This window comes from Eptatretus burgeri, chromosome 17 (genome assembly GCF_056783735.1).
Source record: "Eptatretus burgeri isolate ZD-2024b chromosome 17, Ebu_testis_v1, whole genome shotgun sequence".
NCBI classification, from domain to species: domain Eukaryota; kingdom Metazoa; phylum Chordata; class Myxini; order Myxiniformes; family Myxinidae; genus Eptatretus; species Eptatretus burgeri.
Window position 1 is genome coordinate 33,455,732 of NC_140977.1, and position 22,322 is coordinate 33,478,053.

Sequence of the window (22,322 nt, forward strand, 5' to 3'; positions counted from 1 at the left end):
CAGAGTTTATGCTGTGAAAGTTTTACAACCTTTCGTTTTTTAGTTTCTCAACTCTGAATATTATGGTGGAACAGTTAACATGAATGAAAGGGAGGTAACCAGGAGTAAAGTACTGACAACTCTGGGTTTCTACTTGTTCAGCTTTGACAACACTTGTTTTTTCATTTCACGACTAAACTTTATACCATATAAATTATGTGATACCCCTGGTTATTTGTTAAAGTAATATTGAGATAGGAAACCTTATGTTGCCAACTATTGGCAGGTGCAATAACTCTGAAATTTATAAAAAGTGACATCTCTGGTTTTCCCCTTGTGGTCTTCATATATATTGTTACGGATCCGGGGTGGCGGGATTCTCACCCGGTCCTTGATGCCACCCTCACCACCACCGTCTCCGGGGTTTATAACGCCGGCCGGCTCAGCACAGGCCTCGGGTCACGCGCCTTCAATCGCAATACCAACGTAATCCTTGTACTTTGCCAGTTGGGGAAATAGAACCCCTGGTTACAGACTGGTTTTGTCAGATAACGAGCGTTTTCTGCCAGTCTGTAACCATTTTTGGTTTTATATGCCAATCGAACGGATCGTTCCTCGACGCGACACAAATTAATCCATAGTGGCAACTTCATACAAATTAACCAGATTTATTGGGGAACATCGGGGATCACAGCACAAGCAAAATTCACGACAATGTTTTTATTAACAATCCTCAACCCATTCTTAACAAGGGAACCATGGACTACAGGTTTTGAGGGGGGTCGCTGCCGAGATATATGCCTTAAACAACCTGCAGACAAAGACAGACAGCATGCATGCAAGACAAGACAGAGTACTTGGTGATGTTTCATGGACGAGAGGACAGTGTCAAAAGCACGAATGTCGCTCGCAACAGGTAAATATCCACGGATTCGAGCTCCAGCTCAAATGCGCCATGTGGCGTAATGGAGCTCGTCCTCCTTTTGCCCCTTTCACACCGCACGTGGTCTCCGGGTGCTCTAACCCCGCGTAAGGTCGATGATGATCAGATGATCTCTCTCACGGTCCAGCATACAAATCCAGGCCTGCTCCGTCCACCAGACAAGGCCCAAATCGAGGTGCCAAGCTCAGCAGGCGGATCGAAAAATGTGTCGAGCCGTGAGGTGAGTAAGTACAGAGGCTCCGCGGCCAGACGCAGGCCGAACCTGTCGATCACCTCCCCATATGAGTCAATCGTCGACTCGGCATGCAGGCCGCCTCTCCCACTATCCAAAAGGGCAGACTCGACAAGCAGGCAGCCTCTCAAAGCCAACTGCCGTTTCTCACAACTCAACCTTTTCACGAAGCCTTCATTTCTCTCGCTTCAAAGCCACTCCGAGCATGCCTCGGAAACCCCTACTGTTGTTTTCCACACACAATACTCTTTTCTCCGCAACCTTCGTTCGCTCGCTTCGACACATGAGCACCCTCTCAACCGTCTGCAGTTTTGCACGTCTGCCAAATTGAAGTTGTTCACGAGGTCTTCGCTTGCTCTCCCGTTTGCTCCTTTGACACACGAGCACGCCTTCCTCAGTGACTGCAGTTTTGTACTTCTGCCAAACTGAACCCTTTTCTCTCTTTTACAGTTTTCTTTCGTTCGCTCGCTTCGAACCACTCACTCCTCCCCGTTTTCGAAGCCGACAAAACTCCTCCCCTTAGCTTCACTCCCTCTTTTTGGCCATACCCTCTCAGCCGACTGGGCGGGGCCTTGTCTGGGATGGGGAAGAAGAAGAGGGACCTCTCGTTCCACCACCACCGCACAACAATAATACAGCCTCTACATCTCCCGACACACATATAACGTCCATTTTACCAAACAACCTAACTATACATGCATTTAATGGGGGATCTGAGCTAATCCTATATTTAGAGTTCCAATAAGGGCCAATTCCATCACAATATATATATATATATATATATATATATATATATATATATATATATATATATATATATATATATATATATATATATAATAAGCAGATATGTCACAGAAGTAAATAGACACCATGCTTGTAAAATAATTTATTTATTGAACATTTGAAGTGTTTTGATCCATTTCAATGCAAACACTCGTGTTTTATCGACTTGCCGTTTGCAGATTTCAATGCTTTTAGTCTTTCAGACATAGAACCCACGAGTTCTGAAGTTTTCTCTTGTGGGATTTCTGCCCAGGCTTCCTGGTCTTTTTTCCACACAGCTCGATCCAATATGGCCCAGTGGTTTAAATGGGATTCATCTCAAGAGACTGACTTCGCCATGGATGTCGCTTGATCCCATTTCTCTCCTGCCATTCTTTGTTCTTTTATGCAGTGCGGCATGGAGCTCAATCTTCCCTGAACAGAGTGTTGTTTTTGACCATCTGATCAGTGGAGAAGACAGGGAGAAGTCCATCCTCAAGGATAGAAATGTATGTCATATTGTTGATGTTGCCAACACACTCCTCAAGTTCTGACCGACCAGCGCTCCAGATTGCTCCCCATACCATCAATGAAAAACCACCGTGTTTGACAGTTGGCTGCAATCGGTTCAAAGAAAACTCTTGACTGGAAAGTCTCCAGACCAATATGCATCCACTTTCAGAAAATTAAGCAAATTGGGACTCTTCTGAAAAAAATTCAGTTTGCCAAAATTCCAAGGGTCTGTTGGCTATCTCATCAGCCCACTTCTTTCTCCTTTGAATGTTGGCTGGTCTAAGAAGAAGTTTTCTCCTCGCTGCTCTCCCATTGTAGCCCAGTTGATGAAGATACCGCACGGCAGTTCTCGAGCTAACTTGGACCTCCTCTGGAACATCTACTGCCTTGCAACGGGAGTTTTCTCAATGGACCGCTTGACAGCTCAAAGACGCCTTTCTGAGGACCCAGATCAACCAGAACAGGAAGCTGTGGATTCTTTGCCTTCGCTGGTGAATTGTACAATCACCCGATTGACCAAAGAAAGTGGATTGCTAAGGATCTGAGCTATCTGATGCTGTCTGACTCCACCTTCCAAATGGCCAATAATTCGTCCTCTTTGAAAATCGGAAAGTTTGTGTGCTCCTTGGGCTTGAGGTATAGTTATTTGTCATACAAGACCCAGGAACTCGTTTCTGCAAAGAAATAGTCGAATATTAGTACAAATCACAGAGTTAAACTGCGTTATAAAGATGAAATGAAAAATTTAAGGTGTCTATTTACTTCTGTCATGTCTCTGCACATGCATGCATGCATATATACATACATAATATGTGAGTGCTTGGCTGATAATGGCAATTTTTCGTGAACGGCAGATTGGAGCTAGTGTGACTACCAATTACAGTACATACTGTATACATCCCAAAAACCTTGAGTCACTTTCAACCTTGTTTTGAGTAAATTTCAACAAACTAATTTAAAAAATGTCGTTGCATTATAGATGTTTCAAGATGTGCAGAAACATTAATATTTACATACAGCTGCATGTGACGGGTGGAAAAAAAATATTGGTTCTAATTTGGAAAACACCGAAACACGACAAACTGCCTGGAAATCAGGTGTTATCAAATTTATTTTGCTTTGAAACTCATAAAGAGAAACCATATAACCATTGTAAAGAACACCCAAATCATATAAAATATCCAATTGCTGTAGAAACAGTCACGCGGACAAAGGAAAACGTGATCGCTCATATGCTGCTGAGGCTAAATGTTAAAACCTCCCCCACCCATCATCATCAACATAAGATACAGGATGAAACTTTGCCACCATGGTGCCCATAACGAAGCATACAGCATGCACACATACCCACTGGGAGTCCCTTTACAGATTGAAATCTACCCATATGTACCTCTACCTTGAAGCAAGTGACGACTGTACATCCCGAACGGGACGAACTGGACCGCTATCGACTGTAGGGCACTCGGCAAGTGGTTTAAGCATTGAAGCAAAGCACTCCAATTAAATGTTTGATAAGGAACTGCTGGCTTTGGAAGTGATATAAATCTGATTGGTCATGGCACATACCCGCAAAAACACAAAACATCACTGATTTCTTCACATTTTCAGATTTCTCACCAGATTGAGTTATTCAGTCCATGTGATCCGATCCTTCAAACTCAAATTGTATTTCCATTATCTACTTTAATTAGTCTGAGAGTAGATCGTAGAAAATTGCATCATATAATGCATAAAATCACTCCAGGCTTCTATTTTGAAAACTACAGCAATGACAAAAGTGATGTTTTCAGCAATTCATAGGTATGTAGATGAGGCAATCAATGATAGCAGTGAAAAAGCAAATTTTGAGCACTGTATCGTTAATAAACTGGTGCAGCCTGTTCCAACTCAAGGCATTGTTGAGCAGGCCGAACAAAATGATGAATTAAGGTAACAGAGGAACTCCATTGAGGTAACAGATGATGCAACTTAAGACTCCATGGAGGGACAGCGAGGTGGCCAAGGATGCACATGATAAAGGATATAATTTAAGACCATTAATTAATTATCTTGAGAAGGGATGTTTTAATTAATCCAAACACCCAATTTTCACTCATGCACTGCATACAGGTTTTCTTTGTGTGCATGCAAGGTTTCAGGCTGTTGGGTTTCATGGTTTTGGAGTTAAGGAAGACACACACATTTATACAAGCCGGTAGGCAGACATGGGTAGTCGACTACACAATAGAACCTGACACGATGGGCCCGTTCGATGTGTAATGACCTGAGGATTAAGCACAAGAAAATTCATGATTCCAGCTTCAAGGGTTAATGCTGCAGATTGTTTTTTCGTTAAAATACCCCCACATTTAGAGGTTTTTCGGCCGTTGCTAGGCAACAGAGGGGTCCATAGCAACAGTTCTTTCTCACACATAACTAGGACATACTATGAACCTACCATACCAGTTTCATGTATATCTGACTCATCGTCTCTGAGATATAATGAACTTCGTTTTTTTATTGTTTTCGACAAGGGTTCATTCAAAGTCTATCTTTTCTGAAAGTTTTCATAGGATCCGGCTGGAAATTTTTGACAAAGAGGTTGATTAGAGTGCGCATAAAAGCCCTGAAGCCGATTTTTGAAAAAAAAATATTTTATGATTTTTTCAAAAATTTCAAAGTCCCGTTGTGTGGCAATGGGTGGTTGCTTAGCAACAAAACTCAAACGCGCACACTCTCAGTTCATATGGCACCTGCCCGCCAAGTTTCATCGAAATCGGTTTGCTGGTTTGTGCTGTGGAGCCTCGTGTTGCAGAAACACACACACACACACACACACACACACACACACACACACACACACACACACACACACACACACACACACACACACACACACACACACACACACACACACACAAAACCCGACAATAAGGGAAGAAGAAAAAAATCTCCAAATTTTTTTTTTGAGTTTTTTTTTCCCGAGTCGATCGACTACCCAATATATATATATATATATATATATATATATATATATATATATATATATATATATATATATATATATATATATATATATATATATATATATATATATATATATATATATATATATATATATATATATATATATATATATATATATATATATATATATATATATATATATATATATATATATATATATATATATATATATATACATATATACACATATATATATATATATATATATATATATATATATATATATATATATATATATATATATATATATATATATATATATACGTGCTGACATGCATACATGCATTGGTTGCATACATGACTGCATGACTCCTTACGGGTGTGAAATAAATGTCGGTCTCCACATCCCCAGTGTTACCCCTGACAGCTGGTAACAGGATACCTTTCTGGAGGTATAAACTCCCGGAAACCATATATATATATATATATATATATATATATATATATATATATATATATATATATATATATATATATATATATATATATATATATATATATATATATATATATATATATATATATATATATATATATATATATATATATATATATATATATATATATATATGTATATATATATATATATATATATATATATATATATATATATATATATATATATATATATATATATATATATATTGTTGTGGTTGTGGGAATTCACAGGACACCATAAAGGTATCCCTGAGATCAGTTATGTCGATAAGTCTGTGTTCAGATATATTTCCCCACCGATGTTTAACGAGCAATTATTCATGTGCAGGGCTGTGAATCTTCAGTTAGCCGTTTTTCTTTTGCTATCTTTATTTTTGACCAACCGCCTCTCAACCACCACAACCACCACCAATATCGCTCTCATCAACCATCTCCACAACGACCACCACGACATCCCCTTACCACCTACTCCACAATGAACAGCAATGCCTCACCTTCATCTCCATTGTGCCGCCATCTTTGCGCCAGCCACGGCGAATTCCCCACGAACAACATCTCTGCCACCAGACACGGGGACTCCTTCGTTGGGGGAGGGTCGATGATTTCACCCACGTCCGTTCTCTCCGAGCTTCGCGACAATTCAGATCAAAAGATAAAATGGGGCGGAGCCAGTGGGGGGTCAGAGGTGAGAGATCGGAGATCAAAACCTCGCCTCACGGATCCCAAAAAAGGCGTGCAGAGATGCCAAGCGAGCAGTTGTGTGGAGTTGCGTTGGGAGCTGGGTCAGTCTGGAGTCTGCAGTCGGTGAGGAGCTGGAGAGAGCGGAGGAGACTGGAGCCTGGAGCGCAGCCTGCCATGCCGTGCCGAACTGTGGGTCGCTGGAGCGCAGCCGGGGAGGAGTCGCCAACCAGCGGCAAACGGTCCGAGGTGATCGGGCCCCGGGACAGTCCAAACGATGCTGAGGAATGGGTGGGCTCTTAAGAGAGCATCAACTCTGAAAGAGCAAAGGCCCGTTCATTCCTCTGAGGCGTTGTCGACTAGGCCCGATCGACCGGGCCGCACGACGAGGCCTGGGCCGCGCCGCGGTCACGCCAGCTGCCGTGTGGACGGTACGTCGAGGAGCGCCCAGCGAGTCGCCACGAAGGCGACAGGTAACCAGCGTGGTCTCTCGGAGCTTTTGCAGTTTCCACAGCTCCGTGACTTATAAAGACCCACGAGGTCCAGTTCTGCCCCCTTGCCTTTTCTGGGGTTTTTCTTTGCATGAATGATGTGGCACCAAGTCCCTTCAGTAGAACTGTTAAGTGCATGTGTGTACATAATAAATAGACAGTTGTAGTTCTTTTTCTTGCTTGTGTTTTGTCCGAAACGTGCATTGGGTGCATACATGACTGCATGATTGTATACGTGCATTGGTTGCATACATGACTGCATGACTGCTTACAGGTGTGAAATAAATGTCGTTGTTTAAATGTTCACCCGTTCATTGCGTCCTTTCCCTCATTGAACTGCCATAATTGAGTTCGGAATATAGCTGTCTTTTTAATCGCCGATAAAAGAATCGGAACCGGCAGGGCTTGGCAATATACACTGCTCGGCAAATCGCAAACGGAGCGAGCTGCTTAGCGGCTCATTTCCAAGCAGGCCCCGTTGAGGTACAGTCTCTCGGTAGTCTGCCCACGCGATTAATGAGGTAAATCGACCATTCGGCGATCGGACCCTGTAGCGTGGGTCGAGTATTGACAAGGCTGGGGTGTGATTAAAGATACACCCGTAGCTGAATTTCGGCGTTGATCCGAAAGCTGCGACTCAGTTTGTCCGTTCGTCGGCGAGAGCGGCAACCATTGGCTAGAAGAGGTCGCCCGCACACCGACGGGCGGGAAACTACAACAATATATATACACATACACATACATATACACGATATGGCCAAAAGTGTGTGGACACCTGCTCATAAAACATCTCATCCAAAATTTATGGGCTACAAATTTATATGGAGTTGGTCCCCCCTTTGCTGCGACAACAGCCTCCACTCTTCTGGGAAGATTTTCCATGAGATGTTGAAACATTGCTGTGCAGATTTGCTTCCATTTAGCCACAAGAGCATTAGGGAGGTCGAGCAATGATGTTGGGCGATTATTTCTGGCTCGCAGTCGGCATTACAATTCATCCCAATGTGTTTGATGGGGTTGAGGTCAGGGCTCTTTGCACAACAGTCAAGCTCTTCTACACCGATCTCGACAAACCATTTTTGCATGAACCTCACTTTGTGCACAGGGGCTTTGTTGTGCTGAAACAGGAAAGGGTCTTCCCAAACTGTTGCCATGAAATTGGAAGCACAGAATTGTCTACAATGCCACTGTGTGCTGCAGCATTCAGATTTCCCTTCACTGGAACTAAGGGGCCGAGCCCGAACCATGAAAAACAGCCCCAGACCATTATTCCTCCTCCCCCAAACTTCACAGTGGGAAGTATGCATTCGGGCAGGTCGTGATCTCCTGGCATCTGCCAAACCCAGATTCATCCGTCGGACTGCCAGATGGTGAAGCGTAATTCATCACTCCAGAAAATGCGTGTCCACTGCTCCAGAGTCAAATGTCGGTGAGTTTAACACTCCACCGGACTCTTGTCATTGCACATGGTGATTTTAGGCTTGTGTGTGGCTGCTCAGCCATCGAAACCCATTTCATGAAGCTTGTACTGATGTTGCTTCCAGAGTCAGTTTGGAACTCTGTCGTGAGTGTAGCAACCAACGACAGACGATTTTTCCATACTACACACTTCAGCACTCGGCGGTCTCGTTCTTTGAGCTTGTGTGGCCTACCACTTCGCTGCTAAGTTGTTTTTGCTTGTAGACGTTTCCACTTCACACCAACAGCACTTGCAGTTGACCGCATCAGCTCTATCAGGGCAGAAATTTGATGAACTGACTTGTTGGAAAGGTGTCATTCCATGACGGTGCCACGTCAAAAGTCACTGAGCTCTTCAGAATGGCCAATTCTCCTGCCAATGTTTGTCGATGGAGATTGCATGGCTGTGTGCTTGAATTTATACACCTGTCAGCAATGGGTGTGGTGGAACGACCCGAATGTACTAATTAGAAGGGGTGTGCACATACTTTTGGCCATGTAGTGTGTATATATATATATATATATATATATATATATATATATATATATATATATATATATATATATATATATATATATATATATATATATATATATATATATATATATATATATATTGTTACGGTTGTGCAAATTCACAGATCACCATTCAGGTTCTCCAGAGGTCAGTTATTTTGGTAAGTGTGTGTTCCAGGTTAGATTTCCCCACCAATGTATAACGGGCTGTGAACCTTTGAGGTAGTGTTATTCTTTTCTGTCTTTTATTTTAAACAATCATCTCCTCACCATCTTCTCCACAACCGCCATCATCTCCTCACCATCTTCTCCACAACCGCCATCATCTCCTCACCATCTTCTCCACAACCGCCATAATCTCTTTACCATCTTCTCCACAACCGCCATAATCTCCTCAGCATCTTCACCACAACCGCGTGAAACCGGTGATTCCAAACACATCCGCGTGAAGACGGTGATTCCTAATATGGCCGTGTTTGACAGCAAGATCGGATCAAAACGATGAAAGGGGCGGAGCCAGCCGGGGGTGAAGGGTCGAAGGTGAAAGAGAAAGAACCCCCCACCCCCTTGAGAACCTGATGAAATGCCGAGAAGCCAGTTGAGTTTGGAGCCTGGAGTCCGGAGAGTTGAGCGGTTGAAGACGCGCCGAGTCGTCAACAAGAGTTGAGCGGTTGAAGAGACGCCGAGTCGTCGACAAAGAACGAACGAGTTGGAGAACGAGTTGGAGAAAGAGTTGGAGAAAGAGTTGGAGAACGAGTTGGAGAACGAGTTGGAGAACGAGTTGGAGAACGAGTTGGAGAACGAGTTGGAGAACGAGTTGGAGAACGAGTTGGAGAACGAGTTGGAGAACGAGTTGGAGTTGGGAAGAGAGCTGGAGAGTTCGGAGGTTGGAGTGCAGGCAGAGACACCGAGGGTCGCCAAACCAGGACACAGCGAGTCACCAAGAGGGTGGCAGGTAGCCCGCTCAGTCTCTCGGAGCCGCTTCGGTCATCCCGACTCCGAGCAAATTATAAAGGCTCAAGAGCCCGGTTATTCCTTTCTTTCTTGGGTTTTGCATGAAAGTCTGTGGCGCCTTGTCCATAAGTAACAAACTGATTAAGTGCATGTACATAATAAATAGACATCGGCTGTAGGTTTTTGCTGGTGTCTTTTTCCCCATTCCCCCCCCCCCCATTTATTGCATTGCTTGCATGCCTGTGTGGAAACTGAGTCCCCCATTGCTTGAATGTTCACCTGCTCATTGCGTCCCTTCCTCCATTGACTGCCATAATTGCGTTCGGGATATTAGCTGGCTGATTATAAGCCGATAAAACGTACATTTGGTCCGATGGGACTTGACGATATGAAACCGCTCGGCAATCACGTACGGAACGAGCTGCTTAAGCGGCTCGTTTTCGTGCAGGTCCCGTTGAGGTATAAACTCCCGGCATTTTTGTCCGCGCGAATTATTAAGTACATCGACAATTCGGCGATCGACCCTGTAGTGCGTGGACAGAAGAGTTGGCCAGTTTAGGGTGTGTTAAAAACACCCGTAGCTGGGTTTCGGCGTTGATCCGAAAGCTGCGACTAAATTGCTCGTTCGGTGGGCACGCACGGCCGCAATTGAGCGACTGTAAAGGCGGTCGCAGACAAACAGACAGACAAACAGACAGACACAAACACAGAGATTGCTGGAATTATAGATACTAGTGCATGCCCGTAGATGCGTGTGCGTAGAATACTAGTGCGTAGATACTAGTGCGTAGAACCCTCCCCCCCCCCCCCCCCCGCAAAAAAAACTCAAACCGAGTGCCAGAAACAACAACCACACAAGCCGTTCCTTCGCTTTCACATGCCCGTACGTGCATGGCTGTACGTGCAAAAAAAAAAAAAAAAAATATATATATATATATATATATATATATATATATATATATATATATATATATATATATATATATATATATTGTTGCGGATTCGCGCCCGCCGGCGTGCGGACGGCCACGTAACTCAAATCGCGGCACGTCGCCCACCGGACGGACAATCCAGTCATGACCCTCTCGGACTAACGCCGGGAACTAGTCACGGGTGGACCTTTCGGTCTCACCACGATCGTGCCAATCGGCCCCCGCGTGGGATAGGGTTGCTCGCCAAATTCGACCTACCTAAGTACCCACACGGAGGATAGACCGGGCGATCGCACCTCGCCGCAGGTCGACTTCGGACACGGGCCACTTTAAGCGACCCGTTCCGTACTATCGGGATAACCGAGCGGTGTTATTCGTCGGCCTCGACGGTTCGATTAATTATCGGGCGTTTTAGCCCACGACCAACCCTTTACGTGAAGCAAGATGGAGATTCAATGAAAGAAAAGACGAAGCGAAGCGGGAAAACAGTTCAACATAACTCACATTTATTTCGCGATGAACGGGAAGCACACATATATAATTACACCAAAAGCACATGTAAAAGGAGAAGAAACACAATATTACACAAAAAGCAAATATAAAAGAGAAACACAATGCAGAGCTGTCCGACTACCGAGCACACGGCAACACTTATACAATTTTACTTCACAGACGGCGCCGACAACACATATTCCCTAAGCAAAAGAAAAGAGAACCACCCTCCAGGATGAGGGGGGTAGGCGGGCCTGGGGCCGAGACCGTGTCGGGCCTACCCGTCTGATGATGAGACGCGGAGCGGCGGTGGTGCCTCAACTCCGCGGGCCTCGCGGACAGTGTCTGGTAGGGGGTGGGAAAGGGGCCCCCTTGTCGCACTATCTCAGCGCGGGGGGAAACAGGAGGGGGTTGTTGATGCTCGGGGGATGGCGGATATCACCCTGTCTTGGGTCCTGCGACGAGCGTCTCCTCCTTGACCTCGGTCGCGTTGCTGGCCTCTCCCTCTGCAGCTCCCGGCACCGACGCGAGCACCCCCTTGTCCGCCTTCGCCACCGCCACCTCTCCACAGCTCCATCTAATCGCCCTCTCCGTCTCCTCTCTTGGCTCGTCCCAACTCTTCACTCTTGACTTCTCCCCTCCGAACCCACAACTACTAACTGCTGGCTTCTCCCCTCCGAACTCACAACTGTTTGGCGAGCGCGGCCATTTATATCCCCCGTGGCTTCGCTCCCCCACCTTTGACCCTTTACCTCCGACCCTTCACCTCTAACTGGCTCCCCATTGGACCGAGGAAAAGTGGGCGTGAATGCTTTTTGATCCATGAATTTGCATATAGCGACCTCACTCCAACGCCCTGGAGGCGGGGCCAAATCGCTCCACGCTCTCCGATAGGACGGAACAGAAGTGGGCGTGAGTCGTTTTTGATCCGTTTTTCTCGGAAAGTCTGTGATGTTTCTGAACACGCTGTTCGGTGCGCGCCCTGCACGAGTCCAGTATCGGTGCCCACAAGTGGCGCAAGAATGGTGGTGATGCGATGGTGGCGAGTTGTGACGGTAAAGGTCATGGCTGTTGTTGTGAAGCGGCGTTGTGGTTGGTGGTTGTTGTTGTGAAGCGGCGTTGTGGTTGGTGGTTGTTGTGAAGCGGCGTTGTGGTTGGTGGTTGTTGTTGTGAAGCGGCGTTGTGGTTGGTGGTTGTTGTTGTGAAGCGGCGTTGTGGTTGGTGGTTGTTGTTGTGAAGCGGCGTTGTGGTTGGTGGTTGTTGTTGTGAAGCGGCGTTGTGGTTGGTGGTTGTTGTGTGATGGCTGTTGAGACGTGGTTGGTGGTGGTAGTAATGGCGGCTGGTCCAAAATAAAGATAGTAAAAGAAAAACGGCTATCCTGAAGAGTCGCAGCCCGACTGAATGACATTTATTCCCTCGAAACAACGGGTTTGGGCCTAACTACACATATACTTACAGAGATATCTCACCTAAGGGACCTGAATGGTGGTTTGTGAATTTCGTCAACCACAACAATATACTTTAAAACCGCTTGCCAGAAACAACTACACAGGCCGTTCCTTCGCTCTCGCTTGGCCGTACGTGCGTGGCCGTACGTGCATATCCATACGTGCATGACCATACGTGCATGCCCATACATGTGTGGCCATACGTGCGTGGCCGTACATTCAAAAAAAAAACTTTCAAACCGCACGCCAGAAACAACAACCACACGGGCCGTTCCTTCGCTCTCGCGTGCCCATATGTGCGTGGCCATACATGCAAAAAAAAAAAACTTTCAAACAACCACACAGGCCATTCCTTCGCTCTCATAAACGACGACTGGATTGGGGCATTGTGTTTATCTATAAATGCGGATTAGAAATCGAGAAATTATTAGAATACAGTGAGTCATCACTATCCAAAAGTAGTGCGTGCCCGTACGGAATGTTCACATCATTCCACGAATTATCGCTTGCATTGAAGTAACAACTGCTGTGATACTTACACACAGAGTTAATTAAAATCAAGTTTACCTCCCTGTCTTTGCTTGCCATGACATTCGCTGGCATTTACCATTGGCACTCCTACCCCACGGTAACTAAGGCACCGATCGACCCTCATCGTAACCAGCACAGCACGTGACGTCATCGTCGGCCAGCCGTGCACCGGCCTACGCAGTCACGCCCACGCAGCAACGTGTCCTGTGATTGGTAACTAAATGGCGCATTGGCCACGCCTACGCAGCACGTGTCCTGCCATTGGTTGGTAAATAAATGGCCATAACTTGGGAATCACTTGTCCGATTAATATCAAATCTTGAATAGGCACATACTCAGGTCCCCAGCAATATACCTGGCAAGTTTCAATTAGATCGGACCAGTGGTTGTCGGGAAACAGCGGTCACAGACACACAGAAACACAGACACACAGCTACACACAGACAGCTGGAATTATGGATAGATGAAATGAGGTCAATGAGATGACAAATGAAGGGGTTGAATGCAGACTGCAGAGCAATGAGTAAGGAAACCCGTCGTTGTGAATCGTTTTTACCACCAAATTGAGATGTATTTCATTGTAAGCATGTTGAGTGGAGCTGAATTCCTTAACACTTCCAAAGGCCACAGCGTTTTGACAATTGGAAACAAAAAAAAGTTGTGCACTTTTTTTGATAAATTATTTTTGGAACAATTTTTCTTCAATAAATAAATAATAATAAAAATTGTCTCCATGTACACACCTTTATCTCGTTGGCACCTCTTCATAAACAACACTGCTGAGGAAACGGCGCTTCTTTGTTTCCTCGTCCAGGGCAAGAACACGGAGGCTTTTAATGGCCAATTATTCAATTACCGCCAACGTATTTTGCCTTTTCGCAAAGAAAAACATGGAGAAGAGAGGAGAGAAGAGAAGAGAAATAAACCCCTAATGGCAAACGCGGCTGAGTTTCTCTTCACCATCGACCACAGCTACGCAGCAACGCTTCCTGTCATTGGTTGATATAAAATGGCCGCAGGAACGGTTCCTGTCATTGGTTGATAAATAAATGGCCATAACTTGGGAAGCAGTTGTCCGATTAATATCAAACCTTGAAAAGGCACATCCTCAGTTCCCCAGCAATATACCTGGCAAGTTTCAATTAGATCGGACCAGCGGTTGTCGAGAAACAGCAGTCAGACACACACACACACACACAAACACACACACACACACACACACACACACACACACACACACACACACACACACACACACACACACACACACACACACACACACACACACACACACACACACACACACACACACACACACACACACACACACACAGAGATTGCTGGAATTATAGATACTAGTACGTGCCCGTAAAAAAAAAAAATAATAATAAATAAATAAACCACACAGGCCGTTTCTTCGCTCTCACGTGCCCGTAAGTGCGTGACCCGTAAGATCGATATTATTCGCAGTTTCGATTATTCGCAATTTATTTTTAATACTCGATTATTTAATTAGCGCCAACGTATTTTACCTTTTCGCAATGTCGTGGCAAGGAAAAACAAAAAGAGAAGAGAAGAGAGAGAAAAAATTTACTTCCTGGTTCGGAGCATACCAGCACTCTGATGTTCCCGAAATTTATACACCGTCTAATATGAAAACGATCATAACTTGGGCCATTGCGTTTATCTATAAATGCGCATAAGAAATCGAGAAATTATTAGAATACACGAAGTCATCATTATCCGGAAGCCCATACGTTGTAACCCGTAATGGGGAACGTGGCTGTGCTTCCCTTCCCCATCGGCCACGCCCACGCAACAAGTGTCTTGCCATTGGTTTGGTAAATAAATGGCCATAACTTGGGAAGCACTTGTCCGATCACTATCAAACCTTGAAAAGGCACATCCTCAGGTCCCCAGCAATATACCTGACAAGTTTCAATTAGATCGGACCAGAGGTTGTCGAGAAACAGCGGTCACACACACATTACTGGAATGATATATATATATATATATATATATATATATATATATATATATATATATATATATATATATATATATATATATATATATATATATATATATATATATATATATATATATATATATATTGTTGCGAATTCGCGTCCGGCGGCATGCGATCGGCCGCTCGACTCGAATGGCGGCCGCCTCACCCACCGGACGGACAATTCTGTCGTGACCCTCCGGGAACTATCGCCCGGAGCCATTCACGGGTGGGCCTTTCGACCTCACCACAATCGTGCCAATCGGCCACCCACGTAGGATAGGGTTGGTCGCCAAACTCGACCAACCTAAGTACCCACGCGGATGGTAGACCGGGCGATCGTACCTCACCGCAGGCCGAATCCGGACACGAATCGCTTAAGCGGTCCGTTCCATGCTATCGGGATAACCGAGCGGTGTTATCATCCGCCTCGACGGTTCCGATTAATTATCGGGCGTATTAAGCCCACTACGAACCCTTTACGTGGAGCAAGATGGAGATTCAAACGAAGGAAAGGACGCAGCAAAACGGGGAACAATTCAACATAATGCATTTTATTTACACGACACACGGAGAGCACACATATACAGTTCAACAGTCAGAATGCACATACATCAATTTAAAACAAAAACAACAATGCAGAGCTACGACCGAATACGCGAACACACGGCAACACTTATACAGTTTTACTTCGCAAGACACGGCGCCACAAGATCCATACAAAAACCCTGAAAAGAAAAAAGGTGACTTCCCTTTTGGGCCGTCGAGTCCCTCTCCGACGTCCGTTGACGTGGTCCCGCCTGGCCGCGACTCCATGCCCGAGCGTGGTAGGTGAGGCCTCTCCGGCGTGCCTCGCACCGGCACGTGTTGGCCGCCCGACGCCACGGACGGAGTTTTCGGCGCTATCCCAGCGCGGATAGAAGGGGGGGGGGAACGTGGATGCCCGAGGTCGGGAGGGGGGAATGGCGGACGCTCCTCCCCGCCAGCGGGGTCGAAGAACCGCACCACAGCAGACAAGGCCAGCGGCCACCAGGCAAAGAAGAGGACGAGCGAGCCGGAAGACAGGAAGAGAGCAAGAGCAACCACAAAACCGCTCCGCCCGTGTCCGACTTTTTATATCCCCGAGCTCCGCCCTGTTTCTCCGCCCCGTTCTTGGCTCCACCCCCCTTCGAGGCGCTTCGAGAAAGGTCTCGAAGAGGGGCGTTCCTCCTCCCTGGCCGCGTCACACCGTGCATCCACCAATCGGGCACCAGCTGCCCCACCCCGTTTCTCCTCCCTCACACCAAGCGCGGTGAAGAATGGCGCGAAAAACAGGTGGGAAAAGCCCACCGAGCGTCCTTGTTGGTTTTTGTTTGAAATAAAAGATAGAAAAAGAAAAATGACTGACTCAAAGCGTCGCAGCCTGAATGAATCACATTAATTCCCTCTAAACAACGGGTTTGGGGCTAACTACACATGTACTGAAGAGATACCTCACCTACGGGACCTGGATGGTGGTTTGCGAATTTCCACAGCCGTAATATATATATATATATATATATATATATATATATATATATATATATATATATATATATATATATATATATATATATATATATATATATATATATATATATATATATATATATATATATATATATATATATATATATATATATATATATATATATATATATATATATATATATATATATATATATATATATATATATATATGTATGTGTGTGTCTGTATTTATGTACAGTATTTATGTATGTATGTTTGTATGTATGTATGTATGTATTTATGTGCAAAATTTTTTTTTTATTACTTTCTTTGGACGGTGTAAATATCTCATTCATAAAACTTTTTGAATGGCCCACTTTTAACCCAGAAAGACAATTGGCAGGCAAAATCCATTTCGCCAAGGCAGGATGGAATTGGAAAAGCCTTTTGAGATGGTCCATACTACATTATTTCCTCTACCCTGGCTTGCAAACATAAATTGTAATTCTTTATGCCGAATGCTACTTTTTTATCCAATGCTACATTGTGATTTTATTAAATTATTTCCTTCATCTTTTTATTCAGTGAGAATTGTGTAAAGCACGACTCAGTGAGAATTGTGCACAATGACTCACTTGATTTTCATTTTAGCACGTAAAGCAAGTTTGCCTTCACATGACTAAAAATGTCACATATTTCATAAATATTGCAACTGAATTCGAAAATTTGGTAGCGCATTCACCATCAACCTATTTGATCTTGGTTCATTACCCAACAATGTCGAATTTAAGTGAAAACAGCCGTTTTTGTGAAATGGATGCTTTATCTGAGAGCAAGCTATCCTTTGAATGGGGATGCAAAATAGCTGTTCTGCCTGCTTTATGTTAGTGCCTTTAAAGATACCACAGTAACTTTCATAAAAGTAGGCCGTTGCATTGTGTTGCATTATATTGCATTGTGTTTGAAAAAAGTAGGCCATATCTTGGTGAAATTCCTTACCTCGGGGTAAAGCACGATTCGGTATGTGACACCCAATTTAACATCCATCCACGGGACAGCACACTCGGCTTGCTTGTGAAACACCAGGATGACTCTTTATAGCTTGGCCGAGATTCAAACCCAGGCGAGATGGCTCAGAAGAGACTATATATACCACACGATACCATACCTCTTGGGAGCATGTATACCATACCTCTCGGCCATCCTGCCACTCCAGTAACAATCACATTGTACTAAACAAATTTAGGGGTGAGCCTGAGCTAGTATGGGAAGTACGAGTATGTAACGTTGATTACAACATCCCCCATCAATGATGCAAACCAAGGACTAATCTTGTAACTCCATAACGTTACTGCCAAGGTCTCTGCAAGCAACCGTGGTGTAGTGTTCATTAGGATGCGTATCACCGAAGGCAGTTCTCAGCTCTTGCATGGGTTCTTGAAATGCCTGTTTGAGGTTTACGATGACATCGACTTCTGCATCAGTGACTGCTTTGCATTCACCACAACAGTTCCATTTCAAAGGCTGCTATTTCCCTTTTGTCTTGCTCATTTCTATTTCGACTTGCTAATTTAATTGACAACTACACATCTGCCATTTTTATCAATGGGAATGGCAGAGGCTCTCTCTACATGCTGATAGGCTGAGTCATAATAGTAAGGTGCAGAGGGAGCAGTATATTACCATTCCCCAAAATCTTCTGGCCTTTTAATGTCGAGCCGATTGACTGTTCCTGTGGTCTTGAGCAAAGCACCAGCATTCTCTTTGTGCAGTTGCAAGACTTTGTTGAGCAATCTTTTAGCTGCTATTCTACAGACAGTTTTGATCATAGCTCGAGGCATTGTCTTTGCTGCAGTCTTGTACTGTCTCTTGAAAGCTTCCATTAACTGAACCCTTGCCCCATTATCATCCAACAGATGACGCTGTATTACCTTCACATGCAGTTCTTTTACAGCAGTCTTCGGCTCTGCTAATGCGTACTTGCCTTCCCTGAAAGCTCGTATTTCATCCATGTGTTTCGCAAAGTACCTTTTATACCACTTGCTTTTAGCTCTTGCGGTCGTAGCATAAATAATGTGAGCTGCAGCCTTTTTGTCTTGGGGTTAACGCTATATAACTAGCACGAGAGGCTAGTTGGGAAGCTATCTTTCCTTTTGAGTCACCGTATAAATGCACGAGAGGCTGCGTTCTTTCTTTCTTGGTTTTCAATGTAATTATGTTTATTCTGGGCCTTTTTCCTTCTTAAATTGCACATTTTGGAGTAAGTACTTCATGAACAATGGAAGCATTTCATGTTGAAGGTGGGCACTCATTCTTACTCGATGGATTTTGGTATGCTGAATCCGAATCAAGTGTTTGCCAGACTCGATTTTGAGTTTTTAACCCTTTAATGGCCGAATCAAAATAACGGCCATCTTTCAGCACATTAACTTGACTCATGCACTGGAGTTTTGATATTGTCAATAAACATCGACCACAAAACATCGTCTAGTCGTGATAATTGGAAATTCTGTACAGCATTGGCCATAAATACGTGGTAAAATGTCTCTTAGGAGTTTAAACATAAAGTGGGTTTGGAGATGTGCTGAAATTCTGGCGATTTGATAGTCGGCTGCAATGAAAACAAACTATTTCATGTTTTGTGAATTTGTTTGACTATATATGAGCCATTCAAAAGTGTGTTTGATGTTTGAATATTCCAACTTGCTGCAGAGAGTAGCAAGAAAATTTTATCTGGGGTTCCAAAACACCCCACTCACTCAGATTCATTATTTTGCCTCTTAGATTTTGTGCTTCCTTTGCACGTCATCTTTTTACCATGCAGTACCAAGAAATGTATGCGTAGGAGCATCCCAACTCCAGAATCAGCTGGGTCGTTTTTTTTTTTCTTCTGTATCCACTGTCGAGGCTCGTATGAGAGCCAACACACAGATCGTACAGCAAGGGGAGCAGGAGACAAGAGGGGTGGGAGTGGGAAGGAAAAAAGTGGGGAACAGAGACATGAAGAGATCTGTGGAAGGGAGAGGGATGGGGTGGGGTACACGGGGTAAACAAGATGGACACTACAGGTACTTTCAGATCCTTATACGATAGGGACTTTCAGGAAGAAAAGCAGGGAATTTGAAGGAGGTGGATTAATGGGGATAGGAAAGATTGTGGTTTTGGATGGGGGAATATAAGAGATGGTGGTGAACAGCTGTTTTGAACAACTGGACGGAAGAGTGGGATTGAGGAGAGTGTGGGAGTTTGTTCCAAAGGTGGGGAAAAAGAGGAAGGAAAGAGTGAAGGTGAGCAGTGATTCTTGATTTTGGTAGTTTCACCAGAAGGGGGTTGCTGGCAAACCTTGAGCACCCTACAGAAATATGGTAGGGGACATATCGCAGAAAGAGCAGGGGGTGGGGAGTGAGGCTGGAGAGGAGACAGTGGAAGACAGATAGACCACCAATCTGCCTGTGGTGAGAGAGTGAGAGACCCAAAGACTCAGCCTCACTGCGGGAGATACCAATGGTCCTAAATGCCTTGGTTTCCACATTGTGAAGCCGAGAAAGGTGAGAGGCAGGATCACGAGCCCAGAGGGGAGAGCAGTACTCCATCAGGCGGTAGACGAAAACTTTGTATGTGGTCAGGAACTCAGGTGTGCCAAGATAGGTCTTTGCACGACGGAGGATTCCCAGTCGGCGACTGGCTTTGGACACAAGCTTGGAAATGTGGCTTTCACAGGAAAGATCATGGCAGATAGCGAGACCAAGACGCTTGAATGAAAAGACTTCTTGAAGAGGATTGTTGAGAAAGTAGATGGGGGGGGTGTTCCAGATGGTCCTTTCAGAGAGACATAGAGTGTGAGATATGTCAGGGTTGAAAGACATGTTCCACATGTTGGACCAGCTTGCGATTTTATCCAGACCTGCAGATCTTTCACCGACCTTTGACATCCTCCTTTTTCCATCGACGTTGGTGGTAGTTCTTTACATCTCCTGACCGTTGTTGATGGTTCCTTTCAGCTCCTGACCATTGCTGACGATTCCTTACAGCTCCTTACCATTGCTGACGGTTCCTTACAGCTTCTGACCATTGGTGGTTCCTTACAGCTATTGACCATTGATGACAGTTCTTACAGCTTCTTACCATTTGTGACAGTTGGTGACAGTTCCTTACAGCTCCTGCCATTTTGTTCCAGCTCATGACAGCTGCTCGTTGGTTATGGCTCCTGATTGCTCCTGATTGTTAGTGATGGTTACTTACAGCTCCTGACCATTGGTGATGGTTCCTTACAGCTTCTGACCAGTGCTGACAGTTGGTTACATTTCCTTACAGCTCCTGCCCATTAGTTCCAGCTTCTTACAGCTCCCCACTGGTTATGGCCCCTAATCGTTCCTGATGGTTGGTGACGGTTCCTTACAGCTTCTGACCATTGATGATGGTTCCTTACAACTCCTGACCATTGGTGATGGTTGGTGACAGTTCCTGACAGCTGGTAACAGTTCCTTACAGCTTCTGCCCGTTGGTTACGGATCCTGATAGCTCCTGATCGTTGGTGATGGTTGGACTGTTCCTGCTGGTTCTGCTTGGTACCTGCTCTTGGTGGAACTGATTCTTGGTGTCTCTGGTTCCTGGGGGTGATGATGTAATGTCGATTGGTGTTGGAGCCTGTTTGCGGGTGGGTGCATGGCGAGGCAGGACCAAGGCACACCTGGCAGCGGACCAAGGCATGCCAACACATTTTGGGACATTTTATTGGACGCACGATGACTTCTGTCTTGGTAAGCCGAGACCAGATTTCTTGTCCCCCCTGAATGACCTACTGGGTACCCATGTCTAGTGTTTAATTGTTAGGTAAGGCATAGTGATTAGCGTCTGCTCTTTGTCTATTTTTCTATCAATGCCTGTTGCATCCTTTATTTGTTTGAGATTATTTTGATTTGTTTGAATTCCTCCATTTACACCACAAGGAAATAATAAGTTCTTCAGTATATTTATTTCTTTATCTTAATAAGAAATTCCTTGTTGACATTTCAATGTGTCCATGCTTGTCCTTTCCTTCCATTGATCCAGTATTGTCCGAACATAGATAGAGTGGGAGGTAATTCCCAAACTAATTATCCTGTCATAGAGAACGTGCACCAGCGGAAAACGCTCGGCCACCATACTTAAGATTGAATCAAGATAAGATTGGTGCATTGCCAAGGTCATGTTTCCTGGTCAGGAAGCCACGTAACCTCTATTTAAATGGCAAATTAGACAGTGGACACTGGATTAGGCAAATTAGACGGTGGACTTTAACCCCCTCATAATACACTCGGTGACCGTAGCCATAACAATATATATATATATATATATATATATATATATATATATATATATATATATGTATATATATATATATATATGTATATATATATATATATATATATATATATATATATATATATATATATATATATATATATATA